The 14,772-nt window shown below is 40.8% G+C and overlaps 1 protein-coding gene across 3 annotated transcripts in view; it reads left to right on the forward strand.

Annotated features, from left to right (window-relative positions):
- Positions 1–14,772, forward strand: part of ELMO1 (engulfment and cell motility 1) — a 546,685-nt gene that overhangs the window by 38,414 nt on the left and 493,499 nt on the right. The window contains exon 2 of one of the 3 annotated variants that reach the window (XM_073630503.1): positions 533–715. The exons of the other annotated variants lie outside the window; for them this stretch is intronic. The gene's annotated coding sequence lies outside the window, so the exon portion shown is untranslated. The remainder of the gene's footprint in view (positions 1–532; positions 716–14,772) is intronic. 3 annotated transcript variants of the gene reach the window in all.

The following is a 14,772-nucleotide window of genomic DNA, read 5'->3' on the forward strand; positions in this document are numbered from 1 at the left end:
ACCCCCGACATCTCACCAAAACCCCCCAAAAAATATAAAAAAAATTATTGTAAAAAAATTCTAAAAAATGAAAAAGTGTAAAAAAAGAAAATAAAATAAAACTACTGACACCACTCTTCCCTGCCCTACCAACAATGTCCACTGCCCCAACCCCCTCCCCCCAAAAAAGCATTGTGGAAAAGAAAAAAAAATTGTAAAAAAATCAATTATTAAAAATAAAAAAAGACACCGCCCACTGCCACATACCACCCACCCCCACCCCCTTCCCTAGAAGCACTGGGAAAAAATATTGAAAAAGTGATTTTAAAAATATTTTGCCCTGGGGCAAAGCGCCACCTCCCTGAAATGAGTTTTTGCACATTGGGATGTCTGCTGTTGTGACAGGTAATAGTAGAGTGGTAAAATATTCAACATTTTTGTATGCATAAAAGCTATAAAGACCACGAGCAACTGTGAGCAGAGGTAAAAATGAAATCTAGAATACAGTAAACACTGTGGAAAAAAAAAAAAAAACTGTCCACTATGTTTCTAGGTCAAATATCTTGTTACAGAAAAGTTTGTGTGGCTGCTGCATGCTGAACAATGTGCAGGAAGCTGACCTAGTAGAGAACAATAGGACACACTGATATCCTATGATTGAGGAAGCACCAGCAGTAAGAAGAAGAGGAAGTTGTGCCGTGTCCTTAATCTCTGGATGCGTCTTAGAGAATGCAAGGTACTTTTCTGTAATCCTCTCCAGCCATGCCATGGTTGGTCATGTCATTGGTTGTGTCATGTCGTGTTCTTTCAGCATGTAAAACGGCTCATTTCCTTCTCAAAAATTAGACAACCAACCAACTTTTTTTGTTCTTATGTTATAGAAATGTGTTGATGTTGTACTCAGTCTCTATACTTTATTACTTAGAAATGTATTTGCCTCTTGGAAATTTAAAACATTTTATTTCAGCTATCCCTTCTTTAACCACTTCAATACCAGGCACTTTCAGCCCCTTCCTGCCCAGGCCAATTTCCAGCTGTCACACTTTAAATGATTGTGCGGTCATGCAACACTGTACCCATATGACATTTTTTATCACAGATAGAGTTTTCTTTTGGTGGTATTTCATCACCACTGGGTTTTCAATTTTTAGCGAAATAAATGAAAAAAGACCAAAAATTTTGAAAAAAAAAAAAGTTTTCTTAGTTTCTGTCATAAAGGTTTACAAATGATTACTTTTTCTTCTTCACTGATGTGCACTGATGAGGCTGCACTGATGGGCACTGGCAGGCTGCACTGTAGGGGAATGATGAGGCTGCACTGATGGACGCTGACAGGCTGCACTGTAGGGGAATGATGAGGCTGCACTGATGGATGCTGACAGGCTGCACTGTAGGGGAATGATGAGGCTGCACTCATAGGCGCTGACAGGCTTCACTGTAGGGGAATGATGAGGCTGCACTGATAGGCGCTGACAGGCTGCACTGTACGGGAATGATGAGGCTGCACTGATAGGCGCTGACAGGCTTCACTGTAGGGGAATGATGAGGCTGCACTGATGGGCGCTAACAGGCTTCACTGTAGGGGAATGATGAAGCTGCACAGATGGGCGCTGACAGGCTGCACTGTAGGGGAATGATGAGGCTGCACTGATGGGCGCTGACAGGCTGCACTGTAGGGGAATGATGAGGCTGCACTGATGGGCGCTGACAGGCTGCACTGTAGGGGAATGATGAGGCTGCACTGATGGGCAGCACTGATGTACACTGAAGAGCTGCATTGATCTGCGCTAATGTTCACTGATGGGGCTGCATTGATAATCAGGGCATTAATGATCAGTGCCCTAACTATCAGTGTAAGCAATGAACTGACAGCCTTGCCAGTTATCGGGTCTCCTTTCCGCACACGGACACAGCATGGGCGCAAAGGACTACCGATAACCAAGAAGTCTGGGTACATTTGATCAGCTGTGATTGGACACAGCTGATTACATGGTAAAGGGCCACTTTGGCCCTTTACCCCGATTATTGATCAGCTCTGTCCAAATGACAAAACGATCACATAGTGCGGTCCATGGACGCGCTCCCAGAACTGGACGACCACGCTGTAGCCGTCTTTCGGCTATAGTGTGGTTGGCAAGTGGTTAAAGCGACACTAAATATCTTTATTCTCCAAAAATAATCCATACACGTCAATTGCTTAAAGCGGAGTTCCATCCTTCCACTCATTGTACTCCTTCCCCCCTCCGCTTCCACATTTGGCACCTTTCGGGGGGGGGGGGGACAGAATACCAGTCTTTCACATGTATGCTGTCGCCTCAGCCGCGGGTATTGACGTCACCGCGGGGCTCCTTCCCCGGCCGCAGGGCCAATAGGAGAGAGGAGCGGCACATCGCACATGCGCAGTAGGGTTCCCGGTGTAAAGCCATAAGGCTACACTGCCGGGTTTCCTCACTCACAATGGAGGCGACGGCACCCGGCAGCTGATGGAAAAATCAGCTGCGGTGCCGACAATGCTTGACTCCAGGACAGGTAAGTTTCCGATTATTAAAAGTCAGCAGCTGCAGTATGTGCAGCAGCTGGCTTTTAATTTTTGCAGTGGTGGCTGGACCTCCACTTTAATGGCCCTGTAATCTATTTTTGAAGAAATTGTTTAATACTGTGTTATTATGCCTCCTTGTAAGGTCCTCTGTGAGGTCCCAAACCTCTTTATCCCTATTATTATTATTATACAGGATTTATATAGCGCCAACAGTTTGTGCAGCTCTTTAAAGGGGGGGACAGTAAAATGACAACACCATTCAATACAGAAGGAATGGAGCTTACAATCTAAAGGGGGGAAGGATGTTGGTACAAAAGGTAATAGCTGCAGGGAATGATCCGATGGAGATGACCTAAGTACAGTTTTTAGGTGAAGGTAGGCTTCCCTGAAAAAGCAACGTGACTGGAAAAATACATGTAAATAATGTGCATCAACGCAAGAGAAATGCAATGCAGTGCGTTTAAAAAATACATGGCAAAACATGTAAATGTGCTTGTGTTAATTCAAGGATATTGCTGGTACTGGAGTGTGAATGGGTTTTAAAGTAAATATTGGGTAAGTATAGAGGCTGCCATGCTGATCCAATCATTACTTTCTAAGCCAGAACAATAGTGTTAGGAACAGGAACTGGTGTCTGAATGGATGCTGTAAATTATGATAGCTCTGGAGTTTGCACCTTTAACAACAAGTTCGTAGTGGCAATTTTCATATTTGTTTTTAAGAGGTTTCTTTTAAGAGACTGTCGCCAACTTAAAAAATTGCAGGTAAAATCAAAGAAAATTTAGTATTTCAAATGCTTGCTTGCAGTGTTTTTCAATGTCTTTTGGATGTCTACACAAGGAAGGCTTTTACAGGTCAGCCTTTTTTTTTTAATATATTCTTTATTTAGAACAAAATCACATTTCATGACAAACATTTTCCGAGATTCAAGAACATCAGCTTAAAAACGACATGTACTTTTAAGATATTCAGCAAAAGAGGTAGAACACAAATAGAACATAGAAGTTGAGCAGTTATGTGTCTTACCTAGCTCTGAAGTTCACTTCTTTGGGAACTTGGGGCGACGTCTGCAATATTAAAACCGACTGACATTATTATAAGTTCTCAGCTAAAGAATATATCAACGGTCTTAGGCAAGCCCAGTCCAATGAGAAAGCTGCATAACTGCAACATGGCTCCCGCCCAGGTCACATATCAGAGGAGGGGGACTATGATCGCCTCCAGCTAACCTCCCCCGACACTACACCCAGGTCAGAACCACAGAAAAGCACACTTGAGACACCAAGGGGAGAGAAAACAGTGTCATACTCACCATAGGTAAGTCTCCTCTATAGCGGCAAAACAGTAGTACTATTTGTTGGTTTAAAACATACATAAGGAAACATATAAACCAAAGTTCAAAATATGAGAAAATGTAGTGAAAGTAAAGAATTAGTTGGAAGAAAAAGAGGAAAAAAAGTTGGGATCATATCTTATGTCTCGCAGATGATATTGTCGTCTGCGCCAAGCCTGCCACCACCAATTACAGTTGGGATCCTACATAATAAGAGGAGCCATTGATCGGTACCACATCCACCACTATGAATAGATCCTGGCTTGCTACTCTTGGGGTGGAATATGCTGTCTGGGAGATAGTTCCGCCAGTTCCAACAACGCCAAATCTAAACTGGAGGATACTTGGACTGAATCACGAGTATAATCCAACCATGGAGCCCAAGTGCTGGTGAAACGATCTCAGGTGCCTTTACAAGTCACAATACAGTCCTCAGCCCCCTTGATCCCATTTACCCTACACACCCAATTCTCCCATCCAGGAATTTGTGCTCTCTTCCAATAGATTGGTAGCAACCGTTTGGCTGCGTTCAACAAGTGGGGCAGCACGCTCTTTTTATATTGACTAATCGGTATGGGAGGGATGTGCAGAAGAATGTATAGTAGAGTAGGTAATATCAGGGCCAAGGATTTCTTTAATCTGAGCTGTAACGTCTGTCCAACGTCTGGTACTATCATAGGACACTCCCACCACAAATGTAAGAGTGTACCGTGGTCTCTGCAACCCCAGGTCAGCCTTTTTTTAACCAGGGTTCCATTCAAAGATTGCTAGGGGAGTAATTTCTGCCTCTCGGACAAGTAACCACAGACACTAATGCCCTGTACACACGACCGGTTTTCCCGTCGGAATAAACTCTGAAGGTTTTTCCTATGGAGTTCTGATGGAATTCAAGCTGTCTTGCATACACATGGTCACACCAAATTCAGATCGTCCAGAACGCGTTGACGTACAACACGTATGACGGGACTAGAAAACGGAAGTTCAATAGCCAGTAGCCAATAGCTTCCGTCTCGTACTTGCTTAAGAGCATGCGTTGTTTTTGGTACGTCGGAACAGCATACAGACGATCAGTTTTCCCGATAGGAATTGCTTCCGTCAGAAAAATTTAGAACATGTTCTCTTTCTAGGTCCGTCAGAATTTCCAACATATAAAGTCCAACTAGGCATACACACGATCGGAATATACGATGAAAAGCTACCGTCGGACTTTTTCTGTCAGACATTCCGCTCGTGTGTACACGCCATAAGTCCTTGTTCACACTACTGCAATTTGTCATGCAAGTTGACAGTTCAAAATCGCATTAAAAGTCGCACCCCATTTTAGGCTGTAGAACCGTTGAAATCGTTGAAGACACAGAGACTTTGAAAAAGATTCCTGCACTACTTTTTGGGGGTTTCATAGACTTCTGTTAAATGAAGTCGCAAGCTGCAATGAAATCAGGTGCAAGTGGCACTGATCTTCTGCTTTGACATTGCGCTGAAGTAGCGCGATTCCAAAGTGTGGGCTAATGATCTTTTTGGCTGTCTGTAATGAGGGAGTCTCCTTGCTGACCACAAATGTATGGAAAATTCTTCCTATTGCCCATCACACTAATGAACCATGAGTTGTTGATTATTAAATATTAGTGGCTCCCTAAGACCAGTTATTAACAGAATTCCTCAGTGTTAAAAAAAGGGTTGAGATAGGCTGGTTTAGAATATTCTGGTTACTGTTAATGCTGAAATTTTGATAAAGGTTTCTCAAAGAGGTGTTAGTATTACACCTAACAGACAAAGTTGTTATAAGCCACACTCAGAAGGTGATTGTGATGAAGGAAATGATCTATGGTGAGCACTGTTTATTGCTTCGTTCTCATCTGTAACCACATTTGCCACAACTCTCAGTAAATGCATTTTTTTCTCAGGCTAGCGTGGTGAACTTTACGCATTCTTTTGAAAAGTAGAAACGAATTATAGTTGCAGTTCTTGTTTAATATCACTTCAAAAGGGTTGCTCTGGTTATAAAGTACCTCCGATGGTGTTTTCTTGGAATGTGTATCGAAATAAAATAAAAAAAAAAAATAAAAAATTCTGTAGCAGACCTCTCCCTTCCTGTCAAGACCGTAGAATATGCGCCATTACTACTTTTCCTGACGTTGACAACTCTGAATATTTCATGTGCAACTCATACTGAGCAGTGATTCATTTGAACAAAACTTGCAAGCAGTGTAGGCCTAGATTAGTGGGCATATTAGCCCTTTAATAAGTATTATTATTACGCAGTTGAAAAAAACGTTTAATTGCTTTTATGTATGGTGAACGGATCTTTTTCAGTGCTGTAGAGAAGGGGGAGCAATCCTTTATGAACTGAAGAGATTTTCTAGCATTTTGGGAAGTTAATTTTTAAGAATCTTTGACATAGATGCTTGAAAGCACTTGCTTGTTATGCCCAGCACAACCTGAGTAAAAAAAGATATTTGTTTTAAGTTTTATTTCATTTGTAGACCTTTACTGAAAGTTCAAAGATACATTAGCTGTTGCTAAAGTGAATTATGAGTCCCTAGAAGACATTGACCTTCCTGAATTGTGATTATATGCTTTGTAAATTACTCTTAAGTGCTTTGAGGAATTAAAGAATTACTGGATGGTCCAAACCCAGATTCATGGCCCATGCAAAATACATTACGTGGCTAAAGTGAACTTTTGTGAGTGTGTCATTTTAATGGTACCCTGAGTAAGGCAATCCACAAGCAACTCCTGCAAGGATCCTGCTTTGGTTCGTAATAGAGCTGAAAAAAGCAGGGGCTCTTGTTTTTTAAGTGTATTTATAACCTTGTTTTTTGGGGTTTAAACTGGCCTGCATTACAAGAAGTAGAGCATTAAAACCCTGCTGTAACCGTAACATTTTTTTTCTCAAGGCTTCTGTACTGTTGTGTTTGAATCTCTCAGCTACCTCACAACAGCTTCGTCCTTCAAGACCAGCCTTTCCCAACCAGGGTTCTATGGAACCCTAGGGTTCCTCCAGAGGTTACTGGGGGTTCCTTGACCTATGAACAGTTTCTGTCTCCCAGATAAGTCTCCCAGATAAGTATCCACTGACAACAATTATCTTTTTAGCTATCTGTAAGTGGGGATTCTTTTCATTTTTCCAATGACTATAAATGTAAAGACCATTCTCCTAGTTAACATCACGCTATTGTACTGTGAGCTGTAGATCTATTAATTATTATCAGGGGTTCTCTGAAACTATAATGTTATTTCAAAGGTTTCTCCATATTGAAAAGGTTAAGTGAGGCTGTCCTAGACATTCTCCCTTCTACGCCAACACATTGCTACCCCAGCCTTCCTGTTTGCCAGATGCATGCCAGGGTTGGTAGGGGGTCAAGAAGGACTGTTGTGTGGTAACCAAGGTCTGAGGTTAACACAGACAAAATGTGCAAAAAAGGAAATAAAATGGGCAATTTACCTTGCCTATTAATTACTAAATCCAAAGCTAGTTTGAATTCTAAAAAGGGGATTAGAAGTAATCCTATACTATAATGGACAATTCCATTCAAAAAAAATGTTTTTTTTGTATGGAGAATGGTTAAAACCTCTATGCTGTCTCCATTGAGGTGATGACCTTGGTAGGATATGAAGAGAATGTCTCCAGTTGGGACACAACAATAGTGTAAACCTGACAGCGATTCTACCCCTAATCACACTATTTAAAAACGTAAATGTTTTATGTAACACTTTAAGATGCTATAAATTTCCAAGTTCAGGTGAACCAAACCAAACAAAGAAAACTTGACCAGTTTGTAGATATTAGTGGAGATAGAACATATGTTGGCCTAAAGGAATATATGCAGAAAACTGTAGTTTAAAACTTACCATGAAATTCAATAACTCCGCTGGGCATTCATGTCTCTTCTATGAAAATGTTTGTTACTCAGTGTCGCGGCTCTGCTTTGAAGTAGCCAGCGCTATTACCAGCTGATTTTAAGTATATTAGTTCAGCCTTTTCTCTTCTATGACAGTTTGAAAAGGTATGAAACAGACCAAATTAGGATCTGTAACATATACTTTATGTTTTTTTTCTTTATCATTCTGAGGTGATAAGGACATTCTGTGCCGCCTCAGTGTGCTTATTGAAGAGTACCTTTTGTGCTGATGATGAAAAAAATAAAAGTAAAGCAGTAGTTATTGTAATAAAAACCAATAATCTTTCACTAAGCAAGTAACCGGCATAGGATATAACTCAATGTGAAGTTTTCAATATAAAGTTAAGATGCAAAACACTGGAAAATTACCTTGACCTAACAGGCAGAAAATTCAAAACTAATCTTAGGAAATATTATTTTACTGAAAGAGTAGCACCAAAAAGCCACCTTCCATTGTAACTCAATGGAGCACGCAGCACTTTTCAAAGCGCAGAGCACCTGCAGGGTGGTCCGTTCCATAGGATTTAATAGGGAATAGTTTCCATGTGCTTTTTTTGTACCTGAAAAAGCGCAACAAAAGCGCACCAGTGTGAAACATAAGGGTAAATTGCTTTGCAAAGTGTAAATTCATTGCAACGTGAAGGCTTTCTGCATTTAGTAAATCAATCCCTCTGCGTCCTGATGGCCATCAATGGCTGGTGCCCAAACCTGCTAAAGAGAAGAATAAATTGGCTGCAATGGATTTTCCCAATTTTTTAGCATTTTCTTTTACCTCTTGTGATAGGCTGGTATCTGCGGTGTTCCACCTCCCCTCTACGTAGACACAAGCAGGAAAGTTCACGCAATGCAAACATGCATTTTTACACAACTATCGCTCATATTAATAATCCTTCAGTAGCTAAGTTAGAGATGCTTGGGCAGCTGTCATACAGAACTCAAGGAAGGCACTATTAGGTGTGTCATGTCTTCACAAGGAGTCAAGGAAGCACAGATTTGGCTTTGTAATATTGTATATCATTGACGGGCAGAGTAGAAGTCCATGAAACAAGCATTGGTCAGAGTAGGCAACATTTTGGCAGAATCACTTAGCAGACAGCTTGAGTCTGGGGACAAAAGAAATGGAGGCTATTGGTTAGGTAGCGCATGAAACAACGGACAGACGAAATCCAGAAGATATGCCTATGTCAGAACCCGAATGACAATCCAGGTAGAAAATCAATGCCACGAAACACAGAGATTACCTTATTGCTCACGTGCTGATTAGAGGATGTGTGTAGTACCTGACAGCTTGTCAATGAGACCTAATCCAGTTGTAAATATGTTTAAGCCCACGTTCACATTGGGCGATTTTAGCATATGATTTGACATGTCGAATCGGCGGCTATTGCCGGCAATGGGCACCTTCTGAAATGGTGCAACGCCGACTTTGCGGCGCCTCACCAATTCCCAAAAGTAGTTCCTGTACTACTTTTGGTGACTTTGGGGGCAATTTGAATAGAGATCTGTGCATGAACATGCACAGATGTCTGACAAATCACCCCTGAAGTCGGACTTCATTGCCGGTTTGAAATCGTGCGAGTTCAGCTGAACTTGCATGATTTCTAACCCGCATTCAGTGTGAACCTAGGCTAAAGTTCAACTCCAGCAAGAAGGTTTGTTCATGTTGGCTGGCCTATATTACCTTTTTTGTTGTTGCTATGTCTCTGTTGGGTAGATTTTTCCTCACTTGTGAAGTCTGTACAATGGGTATAAGCACAGTAGTAAAACATAATTCAGGGTCCTAACCCTTCCTCCCCTTATCCAATACAATATAAAACAGAGTTGTGCTTTATGGGTCTACCCAACGTGATATTTCAGCTGTAGGTAAAGTTTTGTGAGATAAATGATCTGCTGTCCTCTTATTTCTCTTGGGAATCAAGCAGCAGAATATCCTTGCTATAAGGTACTGATTCTGTTCCCATCCACCTCACCCTACACCTCATGTTGCACTTTTCTTTTATAATATAATCACCTTTTGATATCCAAGAGGAAAAGTTGAATCCCTTTTTACCCACAGAGTCTGCAAGTGCTCCAAGAAACTACTAGTTGACCAAACTCTACAACATGTACCTAACAGATGAATTTGTTTTGGGTGGACTGACTATTTTACTATTTACAAGTAAATTCTATAATTACAGAAGAATGGTTTCTAATTGTATACATTTATTAATTTGCTTGCAAATATAACTGTTTCCACAATGCTTGTATTTAGTACTTTTAAAATATTTTTTCGGCTATTCACTGTGCTGCAAGCAGGTTTTTGCATTCTTGCCTTTACATTTCTTCTGCTGAGAAAGTTAAGATTGATTTTTTTTTTTTTTTTTTTAGCAGTGTTTTGCTTTAGGGCTGATAGCCAGAGGCTGCAAGGACAAATCGTGTGTGCCTTGCATAAATAAAGCTGCCCGCTTCATGCTAAGAAATGATGGAAATTCCAAGAAATTTTCTGTTAACCAGAAAAAAGTTACCTGTGACCCAGTTATCGAGAATTTAGTTTAAAAATCATTTAATCTTCCATATGTTCATGCTAGTTTACATGTAAAAGAAAAATCTGATTTTAGACACCTCTCTATTCACAAATTTAGTTTAATAATATAGAAATAAAAAAACAAGCTTAAAACAGATTTCTTAGTATAGAAATTAAATTCTGTTTGAAAATGGTTTCTGCATTCTGAGTACGGTGGGGACAGAATTTAAACCCTCCGACTCATAGATAAAAGGGGTTGGTGATGCAGGGATGTCTTATCTTTGTTGGAAGACGCAGTTGGTCATGAGATGTTTTTTGAATGGAAAGATCTATGAAGCACAATGGCCAAAGTTAAGCCGGCCGGTAGAATTCCAAAAGAATTTTTTTTTGAAAATCGGAACTAAGAATTTTCGTTCAAATTTCGAACCATTAGTGGGCCCGCAGCAACAACCAATTTTCATGCAGTCATCGAATTTCCATCTGCCATGTTGGAAATGTTTTGAAAAACTAACAAATCTCTAATCAATGATGAGAGAATCGTGTGAGAAATATAATTGAAAACATTATGGAAAGAAAAGACCTGGAAAGAAAAGAAAGAAAAGAAAATTCCCAGCCACGAAAAATCTTTTCTGTAGCAAGGTAAAATTGAAGGCTTGGTTGGGTGAATTTCAAAATCAATGGTGGCACCATCGGATCACAGAACACACCAAATTTCTGATTTTCGAAAGCGATTCGTTCGGAATTCAACCCATGTATGGCCTGCATTAGGCTCCTGGAAAAGTAACTTAGAAATTGTGGAAGTGCCTTTACCTGGTCTCAATGACCTCAACATGGAGAGCACAGTCCACTGTGAAAAGGAGGGGCCATATTTTATATTTTTTCCCAAAATTGCCATGAGCTCTCAACATTAGTATTCTGGACGCCTGTTATGGTAACAGTGCACCTAGGCTGTTGACCCTGACCACCTTTCACCTAACACACAGTAATGCATTTTGGACAGCTTTCTTTTTAAAATAATTAATTAAAAAAAAAAAAAAAAAAAAATATATATATATATATATATATATATATATATATATAATTTTCATGACCACATGTATACAAATATATCTCTTTTGTCTTTTAAACATTGAAGTCAGTTCATGTAAACAAAGTGTTAGAAGATACTTCCCATTAGGTCATTTTGCCTCTTTTACATATATATGAATGCATTTAAAAAAGGAGAAAATCCCAGTCCACCTTATTGTTAGTGTGTAAATCGAATGTGCCCTGTAGATATATATTTATCTCTGTAGGTTCTGAAGGTGTTGTTAACATCTAACTAACCTATACACACCCCAGCTGAATTGCCATGTTTTTAGGTAAAAACAAATTATAGTCAAATCATTTGGAAAATATCACAAAATTTCCTTTGTGTGCGATCAGTGATAGATAACTGTGACAATCCTAAATGCAGCATTTGTCCATGAAGGCAATAGATTATATGAATAGTTGATTATGTTAATTCTGCATAAAGGACACTGAACTTCACTCAAAACATTTATTAAGAAACGCAACTTGTTAATCTATACTTGAATGGGAATGATGAGGATAGAAACCAAGGATCTGGAATAGAAGAAAGAATGAATTATTTTGTGACTGTAGCATATACAATATATATTCTAGATGTTCATATTGACTATTAACATATACTGTACATTATTTATTGACTATATAGCGGCGCCTTGAAAAAAATAAGTTCCTTATGTACAGCCTTGCTGTGTTGCCTGTGATGAACAGCCGAACGTACGGGTTGTTCGACCATTTGTTTGGTCCCCCGAACCGACCACAATGCATTGCGGCGCTGAACAGTGCATTGCAAGCCCTGATTGGCTGAAGCAGTGAAAGCTTCAGCTAATCAGGGCACAGAGCACTGTCAGAGACATGATTGGACACTGTCATCATGACTTTATTTAATCATGGCTCATTCCCACCCCACAGTATAAAAATATTCTTTCAATGGCAGCAATTTTCAGTGTGATTTTGGCATGGAGAGAGATGGAACAGGGCTCTGTTCAGTGCTATTAGTTAGTTGGTGTGCTATACTGTGCTATTTTGCTTCAATTGTCAGTGTAGAATATTAGTTTAGTGTCAGTCTAGGGATAGTGTGAGTGTAGTGAGGAGGACCATCATTCAGCTTTGCATAGTGTGCAGCTAGAGTAGGGGCAGCTCAGATAGTTTCAGTGTAGTGTAGTGAGACTGTGTCAGTAATCTTTACATTAGTGTATAGCTAGAGTAGGGACAGTTTAGATAGCGTCAGTGTAGTGACGGTTGAACACCGTCTATTTGATTGTGTTACTGCCAGTTTAACGCCATATAGTTGTGTGTGCGTTACTGCCAGTTTGACGCCATATAGTTCTGTGCGTTACTGCCAGTTTAACGCCCTATAGTTCTGTGTGTGTTACTGCCAGTTCAACGCCATATAGTTCTGTGCGTCACTGTACGTTTGGCGCATTTTATATTGCAGCATATTATAGTGTATCCGTGGAGTGTGTCTGTGTAGTGTGAGTACTCAAATTAATGTGCATCAAACACCTCTTTACATTGATTAAAGTGCATCTACATACAGATTTAAACTTCTTCTTTACAGTTGCTTATAAGCACCGCCCCCTCCCTCCCAATAATGTCTGGGTGGACAACAAGAAGAGGCAGACATTCCATTGGCACTGTAAGAGGGCCAGTAACAAATTGTCCACAGGCAAAGGTGGACGTGATGGTTAGTCCTCGGGCAGGGCATCATTTCCTCTGTTTAGTGAGTTTGCCCATGCTATCCAGCAACAGCATGCAGAGGTGGTGGTGGACTAGCTTACTAAACCTTCCTCATCCTCCTCATCCTTTGTCACGCAAGCAGATTCAAGTGTGCAGTCCCCTGCAGTTGCCCAAGTGGATAAACCTGGCTCCCTTGTCCACATCTATTCCTGCCCTAGCCCCAGCATCAGCCATTGAGGAGTCAGCTGAGTTATTTTACCACAGCGTCAGCGACTTGCTCCTTGATAATGCCCAGCCATTACTGGATTCAGATGTTGGTTCTGAGGTTGAGGATGACAGGAACATGAGCCTAGAGAGAGGGAGGAACACTGGTAGACAAATTGACATTCAGGTTACCCAAGCCGCAGCGTATTTGCAAGTTGTCTCCAGTGGTAATGAGTAATGATGAAGATGATGATGATGAGGATGTCACTGATGCGACTTGGGTGCCAGATAGAGCAGAGGAGAAACTGAAGGTGAGACGGCACAGCCCCAAGGAGGCCGACTTCAAGAAAAAGTAGAGAGTCAGCCACTCTATTCTATCACATTCTACAGCTGTTACCTCCTGGCCCACTCCCCAAAGCTCAGCTGTCTGGGGCTTTTTCAGCACATCTGCAGCAGATTTCACTGTTGCTATCTGCAAACTGTGTCTCAGGCACATCAAACGTGGCAAAAATACCAACCATATGCATATCATTGCATTTTTTTTTGCCTTCATCAAGAGCACCTCTATAGGGTTATGGTGGGAAGGTGCCCCCGACACCCAAAGAGTCATTTTTCTGCACCTGTTTGACAGGTGCATATCATTGCAATTTTTTACAGCAAGGCCAATTCTTGCTTTCATCAAGAGTACCTCTATAGGATCACGGTGGGAAGGCGCCACCGACAACCAAAGACCAATTTTTATGCACCGTTACTTCTATACAAAGTGACACCAGGATGTATCCAAAAAGTCTCTAATCTTGTTCCCAGTGCACTAAATTGTGTCATCATCATACGCACTGGCTCCCCAGCTGTTGCTGGGCAAAATAAAGGCAGCTTGCAGGGACAATTTCATTTTTTTTTTGCTTTATAAATGCAATTATTGCTGCAGCAGATTCTAGACATGGTACAGATCTGCCACTTTATGGCTAGACTAATGCCCTGTACACACGGTCGGACATTGATCGGACATTCCGACAACAAAATCCTAGGATTTTTACCGACGGATGTTGGCTCAAACTTGTCTTGCATACACACAAAGTTGTCGGAAAATACGATCGTTCTGAGCGCGGTGACGTAAAACACGTAGCTCGGGACTATAAACGGGGCAGTAGCCAATAGCTTTCGTCTCTTAATTTATTCTGAGCATGCGTGGCACTTTGTGCATCGGATTTGTGTACACACGATCGGAATTTCCGACAACGGATTTTGTTGTCGGAAAATTTTATAGCAAGCTCTCAAACTTTGTGTGTCGGAAATTCCTATGGAAAATGTGTGATGGAGCCTACTCACGGTCGGAATTTCAGACAACGAGGTCCTATAACACATTTTCCATCAGAAAATCCTATCGTGTGTACAGGACATAAGGGGACCCCCAGGCACTATATTGGAAGGAATTTTTCATTTTTAGGTTTTCACTTTAAAAATCAAAAAATCACTGCTCATTTAAAAATGATGCTTTTTCCAAACTTTTTTTTTATTAATACATGTCCCCCAGGGCAGGACCCAGACCCCTATAACGCATTTC

Source organism: Aquarana catesbeiana, linkage group LG05 (assembly GCF_042186555.1).
Source record: "Aquarana catesbeiana isolate 2022-GZ linkage group LG05, ASM4218655v1, whole genome shotgun sequence".
In the NCBI taxonomy this organism is placed as follows: Eukaryota; Metazoa; Chordata; class Amphibia; order Anura; family Ranidae; genus Aquarana; species Aquarana catesbeiana.